This window comes from Haemaphysalis longicornis, unplaced genomic scaffold, assembly GCF_048455015.1.
Source record: "Haemaphysalis longicornis isolate Haplotype H1 unplaced genomic scaffold, Haemaphysalis longicornis Haplotype H1 scaffold_166, whole genome shotgun sequence".
Lineage (NCBI taxonomy): Eukaryota > Metazoa > Arthropoda > Arachnida > Ixodida > Ixodidae > Haemaphysalis > Haemaphysalis longicornis.
The window spans coordinates 61,565-81,023 of NW_027526272.1; the positions used below are offsets into that span (position 1 = coordinate 61,565).

The 19,459-nt window shown below is 48.0% G+C and overlaps 1 long non-coding RNA gene, 2 other non-coding genes and 1 pseudogene across 3 annotated transcripts in view; 3 read left to right on the forward strand and 1 right to left on the reverse strand.

Moving 5' to 3' along the window:
- Positions 1-19,459, forward strand: part of LOC144166284 (uncharacterized) — an 86,610-nt gene that overhangs the window by 12,027 nt on the left and 55,124 nt on the right. The gene's annotated exons all lie outside the window — the stretch shown is intronic.
- LOC144166286 (uncharacterized) lies at positions 1,005-1,856 on the forward strand (annotated as a pseudogene).
- Positions 5,969-6,040, forward strand: Trnar-ucu (transfer RNA arginine (anticodon UCU)). Its single transcript has one exon. It is a non-coding gene; the product is annotated as a tRNA-Arg (tRNA).
- On the reverse strand, positions 12,251-12,322 carry Trnar-ucu (transfer RNA arginine (anticodon UCU)). Its single transcript has one exon. It is a non-coding gene; the product is annotated as a tRNA-Arg (tRNA).

A 19,459-nucleotide genomic window follows, 5' to 3' on the forward strand; every position in this document is an offset into this window, starting at 1 on the left:
TTTCTTCACGAGTACGACCGTCGCCGCCCAGGGGCTTTTCGATGGCTGTATAATGTCGTCGTTGAGCATGTCGTCCACTTGAGTCCGGATGGCTTCCCGCTGCTGCGAAGAGACGCGGTACGGGGACTGTCGGGTGGTCGGGCTCTATCTTCGGTTATTATTCGGTGCTTCGCCAGGGGCGTCTTACATAGTTTTGAGTTCGACGAAAAACACTCTCTGTAGCGACGCACCAAAACCAATTTCTTCCGTTCTTCTTGTGGTAACGCGGGATTGACCTCGAAGGAATTCGGAAGCTGGAAGTTATCTTCGGGTGCACGTTCAAAGTCGGCAACCGCGATCACGTCACTTTCTTTTTGCGTTTCTTTTGTGAACGCAATTCCAGCGCCCCTGTTTATATGTTGGTATTCCTCGCTGAAATTAGTGACCAAAACTTGGGATTGACATTGCTTAAAGCACGCTCTGCTTCTTGCGACAGAGATACCGCCTTCGAGGAGCAACCTTTGATCACTCTCTACGATAGCTTGGACGTCAGGAACACCGTCTTTACAGTAGACGATGATCATCAAGATTGCGCGCGGTGGCAGGTTGACATGATTGTCGGTGATCCTTACAGCAGCCCGGTGCTCGGTTTTCGGTTGTGGCGTCCTAGAGTGATCGGAGGAAACAGTGATAGACTTGGCCTGTAGATCAATTATAGCATCGTTGTCCGTCAAAAAGTTCATTCCAAGAATTACGTCGCGGTAGCCGTTAGGCAAAATGACGAACGCCGCAGGGAACTGTTGTATCCTGTACATAGTTACTTAGTTTCAGTTTCGGTTTGAGTGTTCGGGTTTGCAACGCTGTGCCCTTGTGTATGTATATATTCGTGCAACGTCGAATAAACATCAGTATGCGACACGGGCAGCTGTGTGCAGGTCACGCTACTCCTTTATTACAATGGCGACGAGGATTTAGAACCGCATTTTCATGTAATTCTCCGGGACCCAACCAGCCACGCCTACCAGATGGCTTTCGCCGACGTCGCCCCACCGGAGCCGTCCCTACCGACACCCGGTCGCCCCGTGCAGCCATGGTCACGATGGCACGACATGTTCGAGGTCTACGTGCTCGCATCGGGTGCTTCCGAGTTCCCCGCAAAGCGTCGGAAGGCTCTTCTGCTACATTCCTTGCGACCGGAAGGTCAACGTATTTTCAACAGCCTGTCTGTTTCGCAGGCGGCAGAGAAGACAAAAGAAAAGGAAGGCACCCCAGCTACGCCAGCCGTGTATGCCACCGAGGTAGCGACACTGCCCAAGCACTTCAATACCACCTGTAATCTTGTCGCCGAGTGCCACCGATTTCATCACCCGATTCAGTCCCCAGGCGAGTCTGTTCAAGAGTACGTGACCGCTCTTTCCGAGCTCGCCGCGATGTGCTCGTTTAAATCGCCAGAAGAGTCGTTACGTGACCAGTTTCTTGCCGGTGTGTCCTCGCGTCGTATTCGGGAACGTCTTTTGTTAGTAGGGTCTTCGCTGTCCTTTGACAAGGCAGTTGCTCTCTCGAGTCAAATCGAGCAAGCAGCCATGGAAATGAAGGAATTTGCTGTTCCTGTGGAGAAAGTATGTGTGCATTCTTGCACAAAAGATAGTGCGTCGTTGCCATCGCAGCATTCATGGCCGCGCACTCGCACTTTCGGTTAATGTGATAAGGGAGTTACGCATGGGATCCGCCCCCCGCCTCGAGAGTGCCTTCCATTGAATTTGCAGCAACACGCGAATATTTCCCATTGTTTTCGTTGTCGTTCTAGCCAGCAACACGCTTAATGGCAACGCTGCCCAGCTAAGGAGAAAATGCTTCTTTTGTGGACGTATCGGTAGCTATGTTATGTCCGTTCGAGCCGCCCACGCAGTTGCCACCAGCACTTCAGCAGAAGTTTGGCTCCCTCTTCACAAATGAGCAGTGTCTTGCAAATAGTTTTGTTCAAAAGATTAAGACACGTGCGGGTGTTCAGCAGGTAGCATCAAAGCTTCGCCGTCTTCCTTTGATGTTACGACCACGCATGTCTGGTGAACTGCAGCGCTTGGAAAGCTTGAACATCATTGAACTTATCAATGCGTCAGGATGGGTGTTCCCAATTGTAGACATTGAGAAGAAAGATCGCAGTATTAGGCTTTGTGTAGACTTACGCGAACCTAACAAGGCGATCGTTCCGGACAGCTTCCCGCTGCCGCACATGGTTGAGTTGCTTCATGCTTTGGGGGGGGGGGGGGCAACGCATTTTTTGAAGCTTGACTTAGCCTCTGCCTATCACCAAGTTCTCCTGGATCCTCAGAGTAGGGACTTGATGGCTTTCATTACACATAAAGGTCTATACCGCTTCAAACGCGTTTACTTTGGGCTATCATCAGCACCTGGGCTTTCCAGAGTATGATGTCTCTCATTCTTTGCAATTGTGCTGGTGTCCTCTTCTACATTGGCGACGTTATTGCGCTTGGTAAATCGGCTGAGGAGCACCCAACGAACCTTGAGACAGTTCTACAGCGTATCAGGACGCAGGTCTGAACCTGAACAGTAAATGTGTGTTCGGAGTTCAGGAGCTTGAATGTTTGGGCCACAAGGTGACTTGTTCCGGTATTTCGCCAATGCCAGGGAAAGTCGACGCAATTGTGGAAACTCCAGTCCCGAATAATGCCACCGAACTCCGTCCGTTTTTTTCGGGTTAGTGGAATACTACGCAAAGTTCATGCCCCACTTAGCCGAGATAGTGGAGCGAATAAGAGCTCTACTTCGGAAAGACCAAGCGTTCGCCTGGTCTGCTTAGGTGGATAAACGTTTCCGCGCGGTAAAGTCTGCATTGTCCTCAGATCTCGTCTTGCAGATGTTTGATCCGGGACTTCCGATTGTGATTTCCACTGATGCGTCTGAATATGGACTTGGAATAGTACTCCAGCAGCGTGCCGGTCATACACTTCGTACTGTCGCTTTGCATCGCGCACGCTCTCGTCGGATGAAAGGAAGTAAGCAGTTGGCGAAAGAGTGGCACTGACTTGCAGTTAGGCATGCGAACATTGGCATGCATACCTGTGGGGGCGTAGCTTCACTCTCCGATCACAAAGAGAACACGGCACTCGTTTCACTGCTGTCCTCGCAGGGCTCAGGCCGCCGCCCACTCAGAATTGCACATTGGTGTGCAAGGCTACTGCATTATAATTTTATGGTAGAGTACCACAAAGGCCCGTCAAGCAGAGTAGCCGATGCTCTTTCTGGTTACTAGTCCATATGGCAGATTCAGAGCTGACTTTTGAGGAAGAAATTCTTTGCATGGTCCAACCCACTTGCCTGACGAAAGAGCAGTTTGAACAAGCAGTTCTTGGTGACGCCACTCTTCAAAAGGTGAAGGCGTACGTACATGGGTCTTGGCCTTCGCATAAGAACCTGCCTGAAGAGCTGAAACCATATTTCAGAGTTCGAGAGGAATTGTCAGTCATAGCAGAATTGTTGTTGCGTGCGGAGAGGCTAGTCGTTCCTTTATCTTTTGTTGCTCAACTGGTGGAAACAGTGCATGGAACCCACCAGGGTATTGGACGCACCGAAGCCAGACTTAGGGAGCAGTTTTGGTGGCCCCGCATGAACAGTCCCGTGGAAGAAGCAGTCCACAATTGTAGCATCTGTCAAGAAGTGGGTAAATCGGCCAAGACGCCCCCTGCCCCTCTGCAACCTGTCGAGCAGCCGGAGAGACTGTGGCAGAAACTTGCGATTGATATCGTTGGTCCCATGGAGAAAGCGCCTCCAGATTGCTGGTTTGCCCTGACGCTCGTGGACAACTTCTCAAAATGGCCTGAAGTGCAGTTGTGCAGAGACGTTTCTGCATGAACCATGAACGAGTTCCTGCTGCTCAATATTTTGCGAGGGAAGGATATCCTGAAGAGATATTCTGGGATAATGAGAACCAGTTCCCCTCAAAAAAATTTATCGACTTCCTAAAATAACGAGCGATCCGCCTGTCGCCTTCATCTGTTTATTACCAGCAGGCAAATGGATATATCGAGCGGATTAACCACCCATTCAAGACGTACCTCCAACTGGCTCGTCTGGAACAGCGTTCTCTTGGAACTGCTGTAGAGGAGTATCTTACCGCTTACAGGTGTACACCACACGCCACAACAGGAGTGGCCCCTGCGGTGCTGCTTCACGGAAGGATGCCAACAACCATGCTTGACATCCTCGGCTTATCTCCCAAGTCGTTCGCGAAGACGCCCTTCCAGGAACTGGCCAGGCTTCAGCAGTGTGTCAAACACAAGCGAAAGTATAGCAAAGCCTACACTGACAGGAGGCGAGCGGAAAAGCCGACGGTGGTGGCGGTAGGAGAGATGGTGCGGGTGAAGAAACCATCAGTTTCATTCAAGGGTGACACTTCTTTTTCAAAGCCCAGGGAAGTCATCGAGCAACGTGGTCCAACGTCCTTCCTCCTCGACGACGGCAGAATATGGAACGCGGCAAAGCTGAGCAAGGTGCCTGCTCGCCGCACGGGCAGCAATAGCCTTTAGCAACATCCCGTTCCCGTTTGGCGTGACTCGTCGAGTCATCACGACCACGGCGATGCGACACTTCTCGCTGCAACATGGCCGCCAGCGTCTGCCAAGGCAAATGTTCCCGCAGCGCAACCTGTGCCTAGTGCGGGATGCACTCCCGCATCCCCAACGAGGTCAGCCGCAGAACAGTGTTCTGCATCCCAAACTGGGCTACACCCGCCAGTGAACACTACGGGACAACAACCAGTTGTGTCGTGCCCGCCCGACCGTCGTATTCAACCACACCGAGAAAGACGGCCCCCGGTTAGTTATGGACACGAACTGTGAATGTGTGCAGGAATTTTCTCAGTGTTAGTGTGCCTATTTTTCAGTGTGTTCCGAGATGTAGTATTTTGATGCGTATTTGTAATTAGGCGTACATATTTCTTCTTGCGGTGTTTTCTCTTGCCAAGTATAAACTAAGCGCGATTAACCTCTACTAACGTACTCACAAGTTTCCTAAAAGTTTGAGGGAGGGAAATATGTTGTATCCTGTACATAGTTACTTAGTTTCAGTTTCGGTTTCAGTGTTTGGGTTTGCAACACTGTGTTCTTGTGTATGCATATTGTTCTGCAACGTCTATTAAAGATCAGTATGCGACACGTGCCGCTGTGTGCAGGTCACGTCACTCCTTCATTACAGGTACGTTGTGCCGTCTATGGCGATGCGCGATGTGCACGTTCCACGTGGCATCTCGAGGTGGCCTCCTGTGCATATGCGCGGACGGTCCCATGTGGTCATAACTTTCGTAAGCTTATACGGAAATGGTCCGCTCAATACTGAGTAGTTCGCTCCCGTGTCTATGAGGGCGACTACATCAAAGCCGTCGATGAACAGCTGCACGTCGGACGCCGCTTTCCCCGAGTTCGCGTGCATCGGGCCGTCGTATCTCGGCTTGTACGTTTTGACGGACGGGTACTATGCGTCTTCGTCTTCGTTGTATTCTCAGCGGCAGGTTCGGTCATGTCGGGTACGCGTCACGCCGTTTTTGCTGTCGTCGTTTTCGGAGTCTTATCAGGGTTAAATGCAGAAGTCGGGCTCAGGGCATGTCGGGAATCATGGTCCTCGGAGTCGCTGCGTCGTTGGAGGATTTTCATTTTTCTGCGGTCGTGCAACTTTTCCTCCAGAAGTTGCTGCTTTTAGTTTCCCAAGCGTGGGATAGGTGACCTTCCACGTGAGAAGTCAGCAGTGCTACGCCGGTTCGGCGACTGGTACGGGTAGGGCGATGGTGAAGAGTGGAAGCATGGTGGTCCTCGATTGGTGCTGGATAGGTATTCTTCGATCTCAGTAGGGAGCTGGCGGGTCGGAGGCTTGGGGCATCGACAGAGAACCCTCGTAAACCCAGCCTACCACCCTCAAGCGTCAGATACTTTTCTAGTAAATATAAATAGCCCAAAATGTGAAGGAGAACACAGTCGCCCAGATAGCCGAATTGGTAAGGCGTTCGAGATCTAATCGAAAGGCGTGGGTTCGGTCCCCACTCTGGGCGCGTGTTTTTTTTATTTCTTTCTTCGTATATTAAAAAAAAATGTTAACTTCATTACCCGTAGCAAAAAAAAAAACTTAACCACACCCTTATGCCTCCATTGGCGTTGTAGACTGCCGACCTAGCTTTCTGTATATATATATATATATATATATATATATATATATATATATATATATATATATATATATATATATATATATATATATATATATATATATATATCTAAGAAGGTGTAGTCACAGTAGTCAGAGTGGCGCTGCCTACCACCCTCAAGCGTCAGATACACTTCTTGTAAATATAAATAGCCCAGAGAGTGAAGGAGAACACAGTCACCCAGATAGCCGAATTGGTAATCCATTGGAGATCTAATCGAAAGGCGTGGGTTCGTTCCTCACTTTGGGCGCGTTTTTTCTTTCTTTCTTTCTTCCGTATATTAAAAAAACTGTGAACTTCATTAACCGTAGTAAAAAAAGGAGCCTAACCACAGCCCTATGCGTCCTTTGGCGTTGTAGACTGATGACCTATCTTTCTATATTTTCTCAACGAGCCCCGCATTTCCTTACTACATTATTCTGCGAAAGCCTAGCGAGGGTATCGGTTCTGGCAGCCTTGATGCCTAGGTAGCATACGAGGGCACCCCGCCAGTTACCCCCTCATGACAGGCTGTAAACGTTCGAGCCACGCCCCGGGGGTTGAATTGAAGGTCCCCGTCTCCCCGTGTAGTCCAAGTGGCGCTGGCTACCACCCTCAAGCGTCAGATACACTTCTAGTAAATAAAAATAGCCCAGAAAGTGAAGAGGCACACAGTCGCCCAGATAGCCGAATTGTTAAGCCATTCATCTCATCGAAAGGCATGTCCTCGGTCCCCACTCTGGGCGCGTGTTTTAAATGCGAATGCATTTCTTAGTCGGGGGTTGTCTTGCGTCCTTTGGCCGGCGACCGCACGCAGGTGTTATCTCTCCGTGCGCGCTCCTCCTCGCCCCTAGCAACAGCAGCGGCACGCCTAGCAACCGGAGCAGGTGGTGAGCGGCGGAGGGTAGGGAGAGGTGGAGTGCGCGCGGGCGTGTGAGGGTGCTCGCATTGCGGAGCAGCGGAGGGTAATAAGAGGAGGAGTGTGCTGGTCGGGTGAGGGTGCTCGCATCGCGGAGCAGCAGAGGGTAAGGGAGTGGAGGAGTGTGCCCGGTCGGGTGAGGGCGCTCGCATCGCAGAGCACGCTCGGGCGGAGAGAGAGCTCGGGCGCTCCTCCTCTCCGAACTCGGACTGTATATAAATGCAGGGCGCGCGCGCGTATGCTTCTCAAAAACCCTTTGACCGTGCACTTTAGCGACCACAAAGCGGTCATTGTGGCCGTCAGGTACAACGATAACACAAACAGGTGCTGATGAATGAATAAATGGGTACGTTCACACTCACGGCTCTCTTCATTAATTACGCCATTAATAATAATTACTCGCACCGCACTCATCGGTGCACCCAATGCATTCACATTTCTACACGATCCCCTTCGGGGAGGTGCGGGGGAATTTTTTTCTTTCTTTCGTTCTTCCGTGTAATAAAAATGTTAACTTCATTAACCGTAGTAAAAAAAGAGCCTAACTACACCCCTATGACAACTTTGGCGTTGTAGACTGCCGACCAATCTTTCTGTATTTCCTCAACGAGCGCCTCATTTCCTTACTATATTATTTTGCGAAAGCCTAGCGAGGGTCTCGGTTCTGGCAGCCTTGATGCCTAGGTAACATAAGAGTGCTTCCCGCCAGTTACCCGCTCATGACAATCTGTATACGTTCGAGTCACGCTCCGGCGGTTGAAAAGAAGGTCCCCTTCTCCCCGTGTAGTGACAGTGGCGCTGCCTACCACCCTCAAGCGTGAGATTTACTTCTTGTAAATATAAATAGCCCAGAGAGTGAAGGAGAACACAGTCACCCAGATAGCCGAATTGGTAATCCATTGGAGATCTAATCGAAAGGCGTGGGTTCGTTCCTCACTTTGGCCGCGTTTTTTCTTTCTTTCTTTCTTCCGTATATTAAAAAACTGTGAAGTTCAATAACCGTAGTAAAAAAGGAGCCTAACCACAGCCCTCTGCGTCCTTTGGCGTTGTAGACTGATGACGTATCGTTCTATATTTTCTCAACGAGCAACTCATTTTCTTACTATATTATTCTGCGAAAGCCTAGCGAGGGTATCGGTTCTGGCAGCCTTGATGCCTAGGTAGCATACGAGGGCACCCCGCCAGTTTCCCGCTCATGACAGGCTGTAGACGTTCGAGTCACGCCCCGGGGGTTGAAAAGAAGGCCTCCTCTAACCGTGTATTCAGAGTGGCGCTGGCTACCACACTCAAGAGTCAGATACACTTCTAGTAAATACAAAATAGCCCAGAAAGTGAAGGAGAACACAGTCGCCCAGATAGCTGAATTGGTAAGGTATTCGAGGTCTAATCGAAAGGCGTGAGTTCGGTCCCCACCCTGGGCGCGTGTTTTCCTTTAGTTCTTTCTTGCGTATATTAAAAAAAATGTTAACTTCAGTACCCGTATTTAAAAAAGAGCCTAACCACACCCCTATGGCTCCTTTGGCGTTCTAGACTACCCACCTATCTCTCTGTTTATGTATATATATATATATATATATATATATATATATATATATATATATATACATACGTATGTATAAGAAAGAAATAAGAGTTGGCACTCAAGAATACCTCGGAAAGGAAAGGGGACGATGTGGTAGGTTATAGAAACAGAAAATAAATTTGAAAGAAAGAAAGAACGCGGAGAAAAATGCCCGCCAGGTGGGATCCGAACCCACGACCTCCAGAATATCGGTCTGGTTTGATAGCCACTACGCTACCAGCGGGGCGATTTTCCCCTCCACTTTCTGGGGTATTTATGTTAAGGTATTTTGTGTTTGCTCCGCTTGGGGTTAGTAGCCAGCGCCACCTGGACTACTCGGGGTTAAGGGGACCTTCTTCTTAATCCCCGGGCCGTGGATCGAGTGTCTACCATATGTCAAGAGTGGTCGATCAGTGTTTAACCCTCTTAAGCTTCATAGGGCACCAAGACTGCTAGAACCGAGGCCCTCGCTATGCATGTAGCGAATCAGACTGGGAAATGAGGGGCTAGGTGGAAATAAGACAGATATAAGAGTTCGCAGTCAAGAAAACCTCGGAAAGCAAAGGGGAGGTTGTCGTAGGTCATAGAAACAGATAAAGAATTTGGAAAGAAAGAAAGAAAGTGGAGAAAAAATGCCGGCCTGGTGGGATCCAAACCCAGCACCCCCAGAATACCGGTCTGGTGCGATAACCACTACGCTACCAGTGGGGCGATTTTCCCCTCCACTTGCTGGGGTATATATGTTAAAAGGGTCCTGAAATACCTTCCACCGATACATGGATGTATATGTAACCAAATAAAGCAATGTATGAGCAATCTCCTCCCGCAAAAATGTTAATAAAGCGATGAGTATTAGCAGAGAAATTGTAAATCAAAAACTGCGCATTATCGTCGCGACGCATTTCATCCTCTTTTCAACTTACTCTCCGCTGTTTACGGCACTCGAGCCTTCCCTCCCATGATGCTGCGCTCCTCAGCGGTGACGGACTTCCCGTATTGCGCTGCTCAGACTGCCGTCTGCTACGGGCAAGGTTTGTTGACACCATGAATCCCGCACTCCGCTCAAGGCTGGAAAAGCGAACGAAAAATCTGGCCGCATGTGTGCGGAGGCCTGGCCTCACCCTTTCGCAGTGTAAGTTGCTGCAGTTGCTATCGTCGGAACGCGACTTTTTATCGGCGGCGAACTCGCAGCCGCACGGGGACGATCGCGCGCTCGTTCTCTTTGATGCACCGCGCACTGTTTATCCAAAAAGCGCTGTATCAGATGTGGCCCCGCTTGTGCCGGCTCTTATTTTGCGGCGGTGATAATTCCTGCCGGTGGCATGTGGAAAAGACATTTTGAACCGATATAGAACCCGTGTACAAAACGCTTCAATCATGTGACCAGTTCAGCTTTGGACGACGCGTTGTGGAGAGCGGCAACGTTGGCAAATTATGCTCCGCCGCCGCTCTGAGCTTTCCAGCTCTGGAGCGCGCGCCATTTTTTTGACAATCTCAAACATCGGTTGCCTTGGCAACAACGCACAAACCGCTCTAGAAGTCAGTTACGGTTCCGTGATTCTGGTTCAGCTCGGGGCCCCACCTCACGACATGTGGCGACTGCAGGCGTACCACTCACTCCCATTGGGAAGTGCAAGATGCGTTTGGCATTACAGGAGGTGATGGTGTGTGTGTTGTGCACGCCTTTGTTTCGCGACGAAATGTGACGCTGTGCTTCTGCGGGTGGATAGTGCTTCCCATCGTCTGGATTATCTTTCTCTAGCGAAATACGACTCAACGTCGCATGGGGTATGTGCAGTGTGCGTGGCTAAAAGCCATCTCAGCTAGTGCGCCAGAGCTGTGTGGCCTGCTGTTCGTCCCCGCAAACCGCGCGCGACATGAGTGCCGAATTTACGACAGTCAGGAGGAGGCAACCCATCGTCTGTCAATCGATGTTTAGACTTGCAACGCATGTTGTGACGTTGTGTTCGTTCGAAACGCATCTCTGGATTGTTTTGAAGTTGAATAAAATGTGTGCGTCAAACCCGGGAATTCGGCTAAGGGCGTTCACTGCGATTGCACGAAACAAGTTCCAGGGGTCTTCAACGCTTTCTTTATGGAACGTACTCAGGTAAGAGAATATCCATGTCGTGTTATGGCCGTGTTGCGTTCAATATAAACGGTTAAGCGTTTGTTTACAATTGTTTCGTTTGTCGTAAAATGTCCAAGCACTCCGGCACTACGCTGGCAGATCAGCCGGCGAACCAACGCTGAGCAGACGACTCATCTCTTTGCCGGAAGTGCGTGAAAAAGTCGCGCAATAGCAGGATGTCTAGCTCAAGACGAACATCTGGGAATCGATGATGCAGACATGTCAAGATGGCGGCGTCGAAGATACGAAGGGATGGGTAAGGAAAAAGGGACAAACTTTGCAAAAAAAGTGTCAGCTTTCCGCTGCGCGTAAAAGAGAAATACTTGGCACATATGATGTTGACGATCCAATCTAATGATTGCTCCAGTTCATTTAGTGTGCTCAAAACGCCTTTCAGGGCCCTTTTAAGGTATTTTTTGTTCCTGGGCTTGGGGGTGGTAGCCAGCGCCACTCGGACTACTCGGGGAGAAGGGGACCTTCTTTTTAATCCCCGGGCCGTCACTGGAGTGTCTACGACATGTCAATAGTGGTCGGCCAGCGTTGAACCATCTTAAGCTTCCCATGACACCAAGACTATAACAGAGTCCCTCGCTATGCATGTAGAGAATCAGAATGGGAGATGAGGAGTTCGTTGGAAATAATACAGAAATAAGGGTTGGCAGTCAAGAAAACCTCGGAAAGCAAAGGGGAGGTTGTGGTAGGTCATAGAAACAAATAAATAATTTGGAAAGAAAGAAAAGGGGAGAAAAAATGCCCGCCAGGTGAGAGGCGAACCCACGACCTCCAGAATACCGGTGTGGTGCGATAACCACTACGCTACCGGCGGGGTGATTTTCCCCTCCACTTTGTGGGGTATATATGTTAAGGTATTTTTTGTTCCTGTGCTTGGGGGTGGTAGCCAGCGCCACTCGGACTACTCGGGGAGAAGGGGACCTTCTTTTTACCCCCGGGCCGTGACTCGAGTGTCTACGACATGACAAGAGTAGTCGAATAGCGTTGGACACTCTTAAGCTTCCTATGGCACCAAGACTGTCTGAACAGAGGCCCTCGCTTTGCATGTACCGAATCAGAATGGGAAATGAGGGGCTCGTTGGAAATAAGACAGAAAAAAGAGTTGGAAGTCACGAAATCCTCGGAAAGCAAAGGGGAGAAACAGATATAAAATTTGGAAAGAAAGAAAGAAAGAAAGTGGAGAAAAAATGCCCGCCAAGTGGGATCCGAAGCCACGACCTCCAGAATACCGGTCTGGTGCCATAATCATTATGCTACCGTGCGGGGAGGGGCGATAAATATATATTTATATATATATGGGGTTTGTAAATGAGGGGCTCGTTAGGAAATACAGAAAGAAATGCCGGCAGTCTACAACGCCAAAATAGGCATATGGGAATCGTTCGACTATTTTTCACTGTTAGTGACGTTACATCAGTTTTTTTAATAATTATGTGAGAAAGAGAGAAAAACACGTGCCCAGAGTGGGGACCGAACCCACGCCTTTCGATTAGATCTCGAATGCCTTACCAATTCGGCTATCTGGGCGGCTGTGTTCTCCTTCACTTTCTGGGGTATTTATATTTACTACAACTGTATCTGACGCTTGAGGGTGGTAGCCAGCGCCACTCGGACTACACGGGGAGAAGGAGACCTTCTTTTCAACCCCCGGGGCGTGACGCGAACGTCTACACCGTGTCATAAGCGGGTAACTGGCGTGAGTTGGGTCCCTACTCTGGGCGCGTGTTTTTCTTTCTTTCTTTCTCACGTAATTCATAAAAAGAAAAAAAAGGAATGTAACGTCAGTTACGGTAAAAAAATAGTCTAACCATTCCCCTATGCATTCTTTGGCGTTGTAGACTGCAGGCATTTCTTTCTGGATATATATATTTATATATATATATCCGGGTCTTTTGCTGCACCGAATAGTGTGTTGAGGAATCTTATCCAGGCATTGGGGCGGGAAGTTGCAGATATTTTCGTACTTGGAATTTACCTCAAAGGCTTTCGATCAACTGTGCTTTCACATGAAGATATTTTTCTTTTCAGAATCCCGAATGGGTTTAGGTTATGTCACTCGAAAAATAATATACGTGACCGTGTTGATGTATCCTGGGATGGCAAGTGGAAGGGACAATACTTAATCAACTTGAAAGATCAAGGAAAAGGCCTCGAGACTACAGTTCCTGTGAAGGGTTTTCATGTGCTGCAATTTCAGGCCACTGCCGCTAGCCTAGAGGTACGTGACGGCCTACAGATGCTCCGAGGTGACTTTTCGAACTTACGTTCGCTTCCCTGTCAGTATGCTACTGTGCATGCTCAAAGAAGCCCACTGTTCATCCTGTATCCGCAGACTCAAGCAAATGGAATTTTAAAAATGAGAAATAAATACCAAGCAGCGCTTGCAGCACAAGCAGTTACAATGCAGAGACGAGAAACGATGCGCAATAAGTTGTAACATGCTTCGACGTGGTCCAAATATTAGGTTTATGTATACGCACTAGAGCCTGGGTCAGCAATGTCTTGTCTTTAAGTGACGGTGCATAGGAAAACCGACGAAAACTTGCATGTTCTTATTGTAGCGCCAAACTATCCTAAAACTCTTCTGGAATGTACTTACGAACTGGCATCCGCAGATTGGCCCCAAAACGTATTTAACAATTGCGCCAAATACGTCACACGTGGCCACGCCTAGTCACTGCAAGTTTTGTGTGATGAACAGTGGTATTTACCTTGTCATTTTTAGTTCAAAACGCGTGATAATGATTATTTATATAATTACTTAGAAACATAGGGCATGGTTAGTTGAATGTTTCTGTAGATCAGTTTATGCCGCGAAGGCGCTATGTCAGTTGCGATAGCATTGCGGGTGCATTGCGAAACGTTTGTTTACATTACGTCGGTCGCCTATCATACCGTTTGTGCGCATGTAATTAGTTTCTTGGACATATTAGACCGATCTTTTATTCCCCACGTCCACTGTGCTAATAGGATTGCCTCGCTATTGTCAGAATCCGTGTGAGATCTGACATTTTCGAAAATAAAACAAAAAATTTCAAGTGAAATTTTTCAAAAAAGAATTTCCACTGAGAAAAGGAATATTCACTCTTCAACTTTGGAGTTTCTGAAACCATATTTGTGAGATTTTTATCAACGCTATAAACCCATACCGAACAAGAATAAGTATGTTGTAACCAACCACAAGTTTTATTCATACTTTTTTCTCTACAAAATAAATAACATTTGTGTTAGTGCTTGTAATTATTTTACAAATCAACGGTTATGGGCATCAATTAAATTGTGGCTTAGAAGAACGCCTGGAGAATTTTACACTTAAAGAAAATGTTTCAGGCATCTACAATTTTGCAATGCTTTCAAGCAGAAAAAAGGTCAGCAATGTTGGATTTTTACTTGAAGAAGGAATAAATATTTCAGCAAAACATTTTGGAAGGGTTAGTAAGCAGTTTTTACGTACCCTTCAAAATTTCAAGCCGATTGCTCAATGCGCAGCGAATGTAGCCGGAGATGCAGTTGGGCACTTACGTTGCCTATCGATCACCCTTAAGCGAAACCTTTAGTGGCACTTGTAACAGACATGAGTACCGAAAAGGAGCTGCTGTTATTTTTTACACCAGACGTCCGTCTAGGTCGTGGCTACCTGCTTCGTTTACTCCGGTCCGCATTCTCGACACATTAGGATTTAGGGTGGAGGTCTTCTTAATTTTGTTCTCGGGAAAACGTGCCCGATAACCCAACCAGATCAGCTGAAGCCAAGCAACACAGCCCGCACAGAAAGGTTACAAAACATTTATGCTGGATTTATCCTAGAGAAAAAAATGTACTAAAAATTACAATACTCTCTTTTGGGAAATTTGTGCCCAGCGCGAAGTGCAGTCCTCTCGGTCATAACGCTTCTCTCCTGCGCCTCAGGATGTCATTTCGTGATGAGCGACCGAATGGTGGCGTGTGATACCCTGCCGTTATCTCGCAGCGCTTCGGCGCCGCCGAACTTGTAGCTGCAAATTGTGCTCGAACCTCCCACACCAATTCCACGTGATTCAGAGGTGCCACAAGCGAAAATGACGCGACTGGCAATAGTTTGAAGAAAGGGTGCTACCTGGTAGGAGCGCATGCCGACAAGTATGAGGGGGAGGCGGTGAGTTGTACTGAGCCTGTGGTGAAGTGCTGGAAAATGACGTTTTAGCAGCGCGCGCCACCATACCCCTCATAGTATTGCCAGACTCTTCTCCAGCGTTTTCTTTCTGCCTGGGGCATCTCGATCATTTCCACGGTTACGCGGACATTACCTTCGCCTCTGCGTTGCCGTAAACGCGAAATGTTCATTCGGGGAACCAAACTGCTGCGCACTATAAAATAGCTAAAAACAGATTCGGAGTCAACGGCCGCCGTCGCGACGTTATCTTATGTCTCTGCTGATGTCTGGCTGGCTCAGCCTTTCCTCCACAATCTAATTCTGGTTTGGTAAACGTAGAGAAAAATACAGTTGGCAATAGGAATCATAAACGACCTGTAAAATTTGTTTGGGCTGTATTGCTGAATCGGTGATTAGGACGCCTAATAAACGCCTGGCTATCGCGCTGTAAAACTGATCTTTCGGATACCACGAATATCACTTTCTTTGCAAATACCGCTGCTCTAACATAGCCCGATATGCTACTGTCACATGATTTTTTTTCTAGCTGTGCACGCAATTGTCGAATAAAATAACGGGGAACAGTGCAGTGCGAGAAAAAATATAACCCACTGCACGCTATCCGTGCGTTACAGAATCCCCGATATAAAAGATACACAATCACTCGAAACATTTTATTGACTTGAGGGCGACACACTTTCCAGTAGTCTAATGCATCTCTTAAAGTTTGATTCTGATTCTTCGTAATTTTTTTTAAATAACTACACATTTCTTCGCAAGATCCAGGACTGTGTGGCTACAGTCTTTCATTGGCGTAGCAGCGGCGACGATTCGATTAAGGCGTTCCTTCAAAACAGACGAACGTAAAAAAAACGATACTGTGTTCATTAGTGTGCGACAACATGGGAACTCAAACCTGCAAAAGAACATTTCCGAAAGTGTTCCGAAACGCACTGCAATCGCATCCAAAAAGCATCGTCGCAAAAAATATCCCTAGTGCCAAATGTAGCATGAAACCCAAAACTTTTCAAACCGCAGTAATGTAGGATATATACAAAACGCACCTAATGGGTATAAAGAACACAGGATTCCCACCAGATCTTACCCGGCACGTCTGTGCAGTCCCGGCTTCCCATGGGCCGGCCAGTAGACACGCCATTGCATGAAAATCACTTCGCGCACCCTTGTCTGTGATGCTCGCCGGGTCGCTACCGGCTGCTAGTCCTTGTAGAGAAATACATCCTGATGCGGTAACCTGGGAGTGAGGTGTGCGTTGGCCGCTTTGGTTGCATGCGAAAACAGGGCGTGTCGACGCTGATTAGATTGTGCACGTACTCTCTTCGGCAGGCGCCACATAGGCATTGTGAAATCCCTTCCTAGCGCGAGACTATGTTAAATCCCTGCGAGGCCAGATGCACGCATATCACCTTTATTTTAAGCGTATGTGAATTCTCTGTCTCTATGAACTCTACGTTAACTCTAAGACCGGCGTCGTCATATGCGTGACGTACTCGTGAAGCTCGGCAACAATTTCACGCGTCGTGAAATTGCCGTACTTGCTCGCTGGCGCGCTCTACGAAATCTTTCACAGTTTCCTGCCCTTGCATGCAATTTTCTCCCCTGCACCTAGTAAATTCTCATCTGTTTAACTACACCTGCTGCATCCTCATCTCTTGCCAACTTTTATTCCACCAGAACTCTGCCAGTACCAGGTCGACGCGCAAGCTGTCGGGGGCGTTGGCAGGCGATTAGGGAAATTTCATGATGCCTGACGCTGTTGCCGAGCTCCACGAGTACGGAACGCATATCACGACGAATATCGCGGCCTGAAGACCGCAAGGCGGTCGTTCGCGACGGCGGCAGCTGGTCTCGCGCGCAATAGCTGCGAAGCGCACTGCACAGAATTAATTCTCGGATAGGGGGGGAGAGAAATTTAACAACCCCTACGAGACGCCAGCCTTCTCTTCTCGTCTGCAGGGGTTTGAACAAGAAGAAACGCTCGGCGTTGATATAAGATGGTCTTATAAAGGCGAGATTATCCTGAAATGTACTTGGTTGGGGAATTCCAAGTCAGTTTTTGTTGCCGATCCCGCTGAGTAGAGATTGTGAAATTCACGTTCAGATATATGCGCAACGGGTCGCTTGGTTTACCAATCTTGCCGCCTAAACAGACACCCTCTCTCAACATCCACTGGTTCGCTTTCAACCATCTTTCTATTCTTTTGAGCAACTTCTGTGCAGGCTTCTGTTTTCAGACTCAGGGGTCGCCACAGTAGATATCTCTGCACAAGCGCACACGGAATACTGGATGTTGCTGAAAATGCTAGATAGAATACACGTACAGCCATGAGGCGTGTTTTGTTCGTTCGGTTGAATGTGGGGAAATTGTTAATACTGACTGTTTGAAACAAAAGGGGCCGTCTTGTACAAAGGAGCACATATTATTTTAGTAGAAAAACACGGGAGACAACGGACCATGTTTTCTTTGTATTGCTGAGAGGGGTGTATTTTTGGGGACTGTCATAAAGAACACTCCTCGTGAATTTCCTGCTGCGCCCTCATGGTATGAATAATGTATGCGTATGTAAAGTTGATCGGGTGTTTTTTAACTTGGAAGTGGAAGAGGGCTTCCGCCGCATATGTCCCTCCCGCACATAAAGGTTGTACAGCGACGGTGATGTCTTCTATGCAAATCATTATTTCATGGAAAGAGTAGGTCACTTCTGGAAACCTATTAAATCCCAGGAGATAATGCCATGAGCCGGCCAGAAATAGAACAGCTCACGGAATTCAGGAAATTTGGCATTTCATCACTAGCCACAGCTCAGCGGTCAAACCACGTCAATGATGAATGTGTTTTCTTTCACACTGTTGATCAGTAATGTGTTGCTATTACCAAAGCGTGCCAAGAAATAAATAAAGCCGCAACGTCAGCGGTAGAGTCGCGGTTTTTAACACTAACGGCCTAAATTCGAGGGCCAGTTGCTAATTGTTTTGCAACAGCAGGGCTGTCGAACAGTTAAGTTAGCGTTAAAAAAAATAAAAAAAAATCCTGAACGCACGGGACCGTGCGCCTCGTCACTACCGCCGGGCGTTGCCTACCTCGGCCTTCGAGAACACTCCCCAGCGTTCGTGGCATGCTCTCGCTCCCTCGTCTGCTTACCGTATCGCCTGGCTTCGCGCCGGAAGTGGGGAGCAGTGACGTCGCGTTCACGCTACAGATGCCGATTACACGCAGCCGGGTGCCTCGTGGTCCAGCACGTGCTAAGGCGGTGCACTTTGGGAGAGACGTGAAAGCCTGCCGGCAAAAATTTCCGGCCTTCCCCGCCATGGATACCTTTCAGTGGAGTTAGGAAATCCATGTGAGACGCGACGTCATGGTCTCCCATGATAGGAGAGGAGCAACCAGCGCTGCTGTTTCTCTGGCGTTCCATCACTAGTGCAAGCTGAGGCAATTTTTTGGCATAGCCTACTTTTTCATTTTCTGCAAAATGTTATCCTAACTCAACCGTACGTGGTTTTGTCGAGATAAAAATAATTTGATGTATTTGATGTCAGTTTATGTTACGAACACGTTTACTAGTTCTTCGAGAATTCTAGCAAGAAGCGAAAAAGAGACCAGCGTCGGGTACGTCTCGACGGCCCCGTTTGTCACACATGCCATGGTACCCTGAATAATAGTTTTACGGATTGTACACGGCGCACTTTCTCGATAACTGATAATAAGGTGGAAAACACTGCGCTTAAAAGACAGGACAATAACAAAGGGACAGGACGGGAGCAGTGGCGGAATGGCAGAAGATCCGATGTGTTCGTGGATTCTGCCAGAGGCGCCTGACCTCCCCTGGCGAAATCTAGTTGCCATGGTTCTGTGCCGTCCTGCTATTTGCGGCGTTTTGCCCACAATTTATCTGTTAAAGCTACCGTGGGGTATTGACTTCTTTAGGATAGCAATAAAAAAGAAAAACCACATACCGTGTTACGTTTTCCTGATTTATTTGTTTGTAAGATTGAGCCATTGCGTACGTCAAGTGTCATCTTTGGCAATGTTCTATTTCATGCGGTGATGAGGTTGAATTGATATGTCTCGATTTCGGGCAAAAAGCGAGTTGTCCTTTTACGACGTAAGGCCTACAGGTTTAATGTAAAAGTTTTGAAGTTCGATGTTAAAAGAAGGGCAAACGAAAGGAAGGATGTAAGTTGGAATTATTAATTAGAGAGAAACCGACCATCGTTGGCTGTCAAACAAAATCCGGAATAACACTGAATGGTACGAGATTTCCGTCAAACCAACAAGACATTGAGCTTCTAGGTTTCCTCTAGGGAAACTGTAATGTTATAAAACGTGGAATAGCCGAGATATTTTGCTGTAAATTGGTTACACTCGATTCCCAACAGTACTGTCAGTGAACACGCTCTAGTCGAACTGCAAATGGTGATTTGGTAACTATGTACTGTTGTATCGGGAGCACCAAATAAAAGAATAATTTTACATACTACAGGGCTTGACGAAATATCGTCTGGTCAGGCAC